Source organism: Pinus tabuliformis, chromosome 7, assembly GCF_031772625.1.
Source record: "Pinus tabuliformis cultivar Carrire ecotype Pingquan chromosome 7, CPIR1, whole genome shotgun sequence".
In the NCBI taxonomy this organism is placed as follows: domain Eukaryota; kingdom Viridiplantae; phylum Streptophyta; class Pinopsida; order Pinales; family Pinaceae; genus Pinus; species Pinus tabuliformis.
Genome location: NC_142293.1, coordinates 704,531,192 through 704,539,402, shown reverse-complemented (window position 1 = coordinate 704,539,402; position 8,211 = coordinate 704,531,192).

Here is an 8,211-nt window from a genome sequence, read left to right as displayed (position 1 = left end):
ACAGCTTTCAGAACCCGGTATGGACACTACGAATTTGTAGTGCTACCTTTCGGTTTGACTAATGCACCCGCCACTTTCATGTGCTTAATGAACAGTGTGTTCCATCGATTTTTGGATAAATTTGTACTGATATTCATCGACGACATTTTGATTTATTCTCGTTCTAAGGAGGAGCACGAGGAACACCTCCGGTTGGTACTGCAAACTCTTCGAGAGCATCAACTGTACGCTAAACTCAGCAAGTGCGATTTCTTCAAAGAGGAGATACAGTATTTGGGCCATGTAATCACAAAAGAAGGGATTGCAGTGGACCTTGAGAAAATAAAGACCATAATGGATTGGCCCGTACCTAAGGATGTGGCGGATATCAGATCTTTCATGGGATTGGCCGGTTATTATAGAAGATTTGTGGAAGGCTTCTCAAGGGTAGCATATCCTATCACTTCCTTGTAGAAGAAAGGAAGGGCGTTCAAGTGGAATTCAGAATGTCAGCAAAGCTTTGAGCAACTTAAGCATTTGCTCACCTCTGCTCCCATTTTGAGTATAGCTGATCCTAATAAGGATTACGTGGTATGTACCGATGCAAGTCGAGAAGGTGTGGGTGGAGTGTTAATGCAAGAGGGAAAAGTGATCGCTTACGAGTCAAGAAAGCTAAAGGAGCATGAGCAGAAATATTCTGCCTACGACTTGGAATTAATAGCCGTCATACATGCACTTAAAATGTGGCGGCATTATTTATTAGGAAGGAAATTTCTGTTGTTGACACACCATCACAGCTTGACAAATTATTTCAGTCAGCCCACCCTGAATGCAAGGCAAGCCCGTTGGGCAGATTTCTTAAGTGGATTTGATTTCGACATTAAACATCTGAAAGGAAAGGAAAACCGCGTGGCTGACGCACTGAGTCGAAAGGTGCAATGCTTATACGAAGTTACGCTCAGTAAATGGAAGAATCCCTTGCAAGAAATGATAAAAACAGCAGCGGACCAAGATGCCGAATATCAGCAAATGAAACAACAAATACCACTTTCCAGCAAGGAAAGTCAGCAGGGGTATGAAATAGGCGAGGATGGAATGCTGCTCTATAAAAAAGGTTGTTTGTACCTAACGACAACAGTCTTAAAAATCTAATTTTGGACGAATTTCACACCAGCCACTACGCAGGTCATCCCGGATACCAGAAGATGCTTACTGTGCTTCGAAGGGAATACTATTGGCCTGGAATGAAAAAGCATGTGGCTGAATATTTAGTGCGGTGTTTGGAATGTCAGCAGATCAAGGCAGAGCACCTACATCCGGCAGGGTTATTGCAACCCTTGCCCATTCCAGAATGGAAATGGGAGATCATATCCATGGATTTCATAACTGGACTGCCTAGGACAAAGAAGAACAATGACTCTATTATGGTAGTAGTAGACAAGTTGAGTAAGGCAACACACTTTATACCAGTGCAATCTACCTACAGAGCGGTGCAGATTGCACACATTTTTATGCAGAACGTGTTCAAACTGCATGGGCTTCTGAAGACGATAATATCAGACCGAGATGTAAAATTTACATCCGCCTTTTGGAAAGCATTGTTTGCAGAACTGGGTACACAGCTGAATTTCAGTACAGCTTATCATCCCCAGACTGATGGACAGACGGAACGAGTAAATCAGATTGTAGAGGATATGTTAAGAACATGTGTAATGCAAACACCAACACAATGGGAAGATTATTTACATTTGGTGGAATTTGCATATAACAATGGATATCATTCATCCATACAAATGACTCCCTTTGAGGCTTTGTACGGACGGAAGTGCCGTACGCCCTCAAGTTGGAATGGCCCTGAAGACAAACTAAGATTGGGGCCAGAGATGCTCAAGGAAATGGAGAACATGGTAAAAAGGGTGCGGACTAATTTAAAGGCTGCTCAAGATCAGCAAAAGACCTTTGCAGATCGGAAAAGAAGGTTCAAAGAGTACCAGGTCGGCGACCATGTTTATGTAAGAATTCAAGCCAGGAAAAGTACCCTGCAATGGAGCGGTTGCGCTAAACTTGCACCCTGCTATTTTGGACCTTTCCAGGTCTTGGCAAGAGTCGGGCCAGTAGCCTACCAGCTCGCTCTGCCAAGCCACATTAAAATCCATAATGTCTTCCATGTTTCTATACTAAAAAAATACATCTACGACCCTAAGCATGTGATCAAATGGCAAGATGTACGGGTAAGGACTGATTCCAGTTGAATTATTGGATATGAATTTTGGAAGCGAAATGACTGATATTGTTGATGATTGCAGGTTGAATCGGAAGGAGAGGTCCTGGTCGAACCACTGAGCATTCTCGACCGAAGAGAAGTGCAGCTGCGGAAGCGAGTTATTACCCAAGTTAAAGTGCAGTGGCAGCACTATGGGCCTGATGAGGCCACTTGGGAAGATGAAGAGCTTCTTAAGGAAGCTTATCCGGGGCTGTTTGTGAACAGCAGACATCGGGACGATGTCCAATCTAGGGGGGTGAGATGTGATGACCCCGGGAATATGTAAATATTTAAATTTCACTACGGTAAAAGACTGGATTAAGAATGACATTGGAAGACTATTTTATTGTCTGTTTTTTTTTTTTAAAAGATCCTAAGAGTATTTCTTTTATTTTACATGTGCATTAAAATATTTTAATAAAGAATACTCATGATAAGTGTTGGAAACTCTTGGGAGGAAAGTCGGTTATTGGAACTGACTTTAACTACCTTCCCTAACTGGAAAAGCTTCTAGGGAAAAAGGGAGAGGATGGCAAAAATCTGCGCTGTAGAGACAGGCAGAGGAAAAAAAAAAGAGTTAATGAAAGACTACGTTTGGTAAGGACCAGATAGTCGAGCACACAGTGCAACCTTGCTGAGGATAGTGATCCGGCAAGAGGAATGCAAGGGGGGAGGCTCTGGTCTCGAAGGACGAGTCTCACGGATGGGCGGCTAAATAGTTATGCACAGGCTTGCGTGTAGGTGATCTACTAAGGGACTTAAGGGCTGGCTGAGGCCAGGTAAGTAAGACTGAAACCCTCAAATCTCTGCAAGTATCTGCAAGTCATTTAAGTTAAACCCTATAAATATCTGTAATGCATAGGAGATAATTGTTGCTTAAAAATATCATTGCTACTTCCTAATTGCACACTAGCTGGATAGCAGATGTTAGTCTTTAAGTATAGGAGCCTGCGCCTTGTTCCAGACAGAGACCCGAACGGTTAAGCTTCGGTCTCACTGCCAAATGACAGGAGCAAGGGTAAGAATAAAACCCTGGTTGTAGCAGACCGATCGCAACACTACTATTCCGAGTAGTTGGGAAAAGCAGAGAGAGAATCTTGCCGAATTACAAGTTACAGGTATGAAAAACAAGGAAGTGAGACAATAATCTCCATAACTCAATTCTATTACTAGGAAAGATCAGTGGTCTTTCGAGTGTGGCATTAAACTCATGATATAGAATAATTATAGAAAGGGTAAGGGGAGACAAGCCCTCCGAGTCGGGCAACCCCTGCAATACAAGACAACCCTGCAATGAGATTTTAATAAAGAAGTAACTAACATATAGTGAATACCGGGAGTGCCTCGGTACACCTCTGCAAACTGCGACCCCACAGAACGTGTATCAAAGAATAATGTGTTAACAATACCAAGATTAATGTGATAATAATACGAATGCTGATATGTTAACAGTATCAATGTATAATGCATTAAGAAACAGAACCCCGAACATAAAACCCAGCAGCATTAGGCTGTCATCCGCGGGGTTAAAGTAATAGCAAATGGTAAAGTAACTGAGCTATAAACCAGAGAAATACATTTGGCTCTTGGTAAGAGCGGAATTTCAGACCATTCCCGTCCACAGAATAAGCATAGGGCTGGACAATCGAGGCCGCATACTCTCCCAGTGGGACAGCCATAGAATATCCATGCAAGAACCGTAACGGGAGTTGCGACTTCATGCATTAGAATGTACATAAAACTTCTACCATGTATCAAAAGCATAACCACAGTATAAATATTAACCAGAACATTATATGGAAAGTTTACACAGCCTTTGGCCAATAGAACCATATCATTCTTGACGCAAAAGAAATCTCCTAGCCGACATGAAACAGTGGTGGAGATTTAAAGTCAATTGATAAAAAAACCATACAGTCGTAACAGTTCACAATAAAGAAAACCAACAGGGTCTGTAGCCCCAATATCTGTAACATATCATTAGAAAAGGAATTAAAAAAAAGGGCCTGAAGCCCCAACATCTGTAAACCACACCGCCGTGGCCGGAGTACCATTCGATATACAACATTAACATAACAGTTCAAATTACAAATGGTTAAAATGCGAATACAGTTTCCACTTTGTGAAGGAATCTCTAGCCTTAACCACGGAAAGCGCCAGGGTTTCGACGGAACCCATGGCCAGCACAAGGGCAGGCTCAGAATAGTATAGTGGGGAGCCTCCCGTTGCCACCTGCGACCAACCACGATGAGGTAAGGTTGGGCTACGGCTCGGCGCAGGGGAGACCCTCTGCGGGTAGACCAAATAAAGAGTAAGAAATGTAACCCAAATCGCATGCCGTGCAACCGGGAGAAACGCACCTGGTATAGAGCTGGCAGCACCATAGCCTTCGAAGGAGGGCCTCCTCATCTGAACGAACTTCGAACCGGTTCTACTGCATGCACACACCATGGCAAGGAACAATTAGCACCGCCACATGAAGGAAGATAATCATCTACTCGAAAGCAGAAGAACAACAGAAAAAAAGAGCCGGTAGGTTACAGTCCGTGACATACCTCCAGAGTTCAGTAGTATATGTTTATATATAATGAACAGATGGATGATCGGCGCAAGATTACTCGCTCGATGGAGGAACGAGCGCTCAGCGCATGAGGAATTTACCAGAAGAGCTCAGACTAGAACGAGGTGGCGCGGAGCGGAGCAAAGGGGCGCCGAGCTTCACAATAACCTGATTAATCGAGAAGGGCAAGTCATATACCATCCAAACCTCGGCTATGACATCTGGAGGCGTCTCCGCCCTCGGATCCATCTCGGGCCATCCACACCCTTGATCATGGCGGTAAAGAGTTAGGCGGGGACTTAACGCTAGCCCACTCCCTTCACGTGATCGAGTCGGCGTGTTTAATGCCGTGCCCACCTTTCATTACAATGGAATGCCAGCGGATGCCTCGGGTTGTCAACTCTGATAACACCCAAGGTTCATAGGGCAGCCCAATTTTAATAAAGCAATCAACCAAATCGCTCAAGGGTCCTTGCCACCCTAGGTTTATGAAAACCATAATCGTTGATAAATTAATTTCCCAGCAATCATTTGTGTAAACAATATATGTTCATATACATTACAACATATAAATCCAGTGAGGCGTTCGTACCAGAAACCATAACCAGCAATAGAATATTAAATACGATTAATAATAATATATATATATATATATATATATTTTCTTTTTCTTTGGATACGTGACACACTGAAATATAACTGTAATTGTATGCATATTTTAATTATCATGACTCCACTTACCAGCCAAGGGATTGAGCAGAAAATGTTCCCTTGTGGGAAGACGAAGAGCCAACTTGATTATACAGTATTTACACCAACTTCCACTACCATTTGATATAATATAGATGGAGAAGATGGTTTACATGCAGCAAAGTAGTTGGAAAATGGACCCAATCAGCATTTTCTTCATATAGAGTATCCACTGTCTGCTCGGAATTTCCCTCTACTAAGTCAAGTATCATTCCTAGAATGATTGACAATTACATTATTGCGCGCAGATCACTCCGGAATGAAGAAAATAAGAACGACCGCGTACATCGAAAATCGTGGGGATTGCAGTCGACTGTAACAGTATTAGACCATTATGAATTTAATATCCGTATTTATGTTTTTTCATCTTTTGTTTCCAAAAGCTCAGACTACCAACCTTATTTGGGCATTGACTCCATTAAGAGTTGAGTCAAGAGTATGTGCACAGCAATTTATCGTAATTAATGGAAGAAAATTAATTTAATCATCATTATTTAAAAGTTCGAATCTATATATTTTGGAAATTGAAAATTTCAGTAATTAAATTATTTTGAAAAGGAATGTAATTTTATCCTAAATTTTTTTATGCAGTTAAGATTGATATGAGATTCTAAAAATATGTATTATTTTGAATCTAACAAAATCGATTCAATTACTTTAAAAGAAATATAATTAAGAATTAAAAAATCATTTAATATAATATAAATTTTATAATGTAAATTGTAATAGTACTAAAATAATTTATTTACACTAATAGAACTGTAACTTATAATAATAATAGAAGAAAAATAATAGTGTTATGGTTTTCCATATAAAATTATATAAAACATAATAATTTTCTTTTTTTCCTTCCTATACAATTAAATTAAGAAAGAGAAGAAAGATAATCAAATAAAAAAATAAAATTAGATATCCATAATAATTTTCAATGAAAATTTAAATTTATAATAAAACATATGAATTTGATTTAAATTATAAAATCCAAATAATATTAAAATATTAATTTAATCCTCATTTATATGATTACTTTATTAATAAAATATTAGTGTAATATATTTAATAGTTTTATATAATAATAAAAATAGTATTTGTATATATTTATGTATATGTATGAGGTTGTGGAGATAGTCTAATTTATAGATGAAGTGATATTTTTTTTAAAAGTTTTTGTTTAATTACATTTAATTGAAATTGTAGAGATTTTTAAAAACTTGAATTGAAACTATTTGTAAGATTCCAGTGTCTTAAGAGTTTCTTTAAGATGTTGAATCTATTTATGTATTTGAAAACTAATTTTAAACAACAAAAAAATCACTTACCTTACTTGATATTGTATCGACATATAGTGAAAAAACTATTTAGTCTATAAATTAGAGAACATATATATATATATATAAATATAATTTATCAATTCATAATTTTAAATACATAAAAAATATCATTATTCCTTTTTCTAAAATTATTAAAATACATAACTAAATTTAAAATTGAAAATATGTGAAGGTTAGTTTATTTTGAAAGATAACAATAAAAAAGAAAGAATCAACTTATAATATAAAACTATAATAAAAGGAAATCTAAGTATTACAATTTTTTTATAACATAGAACTATAACACTAAAGTAATATAACACTATCATTAAAAAAATAATATATTAAAAAATTCTAGGATAATAAGATATATTAGATTTAATTTTATAATTTAATTAATTTTACAAAAATTCTACAAAACCCCTCAATGTTATAGAGGTAATTATTTATTTACTTATTTATATATGTATAATTAATATTATAACAATAAATATCAATTTTTTAATTTGAAAAGTTAATTTAACAATAATGTTAATATTAATAGTTATTTAGATGAATTCTCACTGCTTACTTAAATTCTTTATTTTAGTTAAACAAATTAATTCATATAACTAAAAAGGAACTTTACATAATTAATTTATGGTGCAGATTGTTTAGTCTATAAAATTTTCGGAAAGTAAAAAATTATATTATTTTTTAAAATTTATAAATATTAAAATAGTCAGAAAATTAGTAAAGATTTAATAATTTAGAAATTTTAATAATAATAATTTAAAAGACTTCTACAAACGAAAACTTCTAAGAAGTTTTTCTATTAATTTTATTTCTAAAATAAAAATAAAAATTTATAAATTTACTATATAATATAAAAATATGAAATTAAAAATTTATCTTTATTTTACGATAAGAAATTAGTGATTATATAATTAGAATTAATAATTAGATATAGAAAATTATTATTTTAAGATTTTATTTTTATTTTCTAATAAAAAATTAATAATTATACAATTATAATTAATAATTAAAGATAAAAAATTATTATTTAAAAATATGGAAAAAATTTAAAAATATATAATTATTTGAAGTGAAAAGGTATGATATTTTATGATCACTAAAATGAATATTTAATTTAATAGTACAATAAAATATTTTCTACTACGGCATCATAATACCAAAATAATATCATATTCTTTAGAAAATTATCCGAGACAACTAAACCATAAATAGATCAATATGATATTAATAATAAAATAGATCAATATGATATTAATAATAAAAGTAATGAAATAATGTTAATATTAATTTAATATAAGAGAGCTAATATCGTTCCCGCTAAATGTAACACCGAC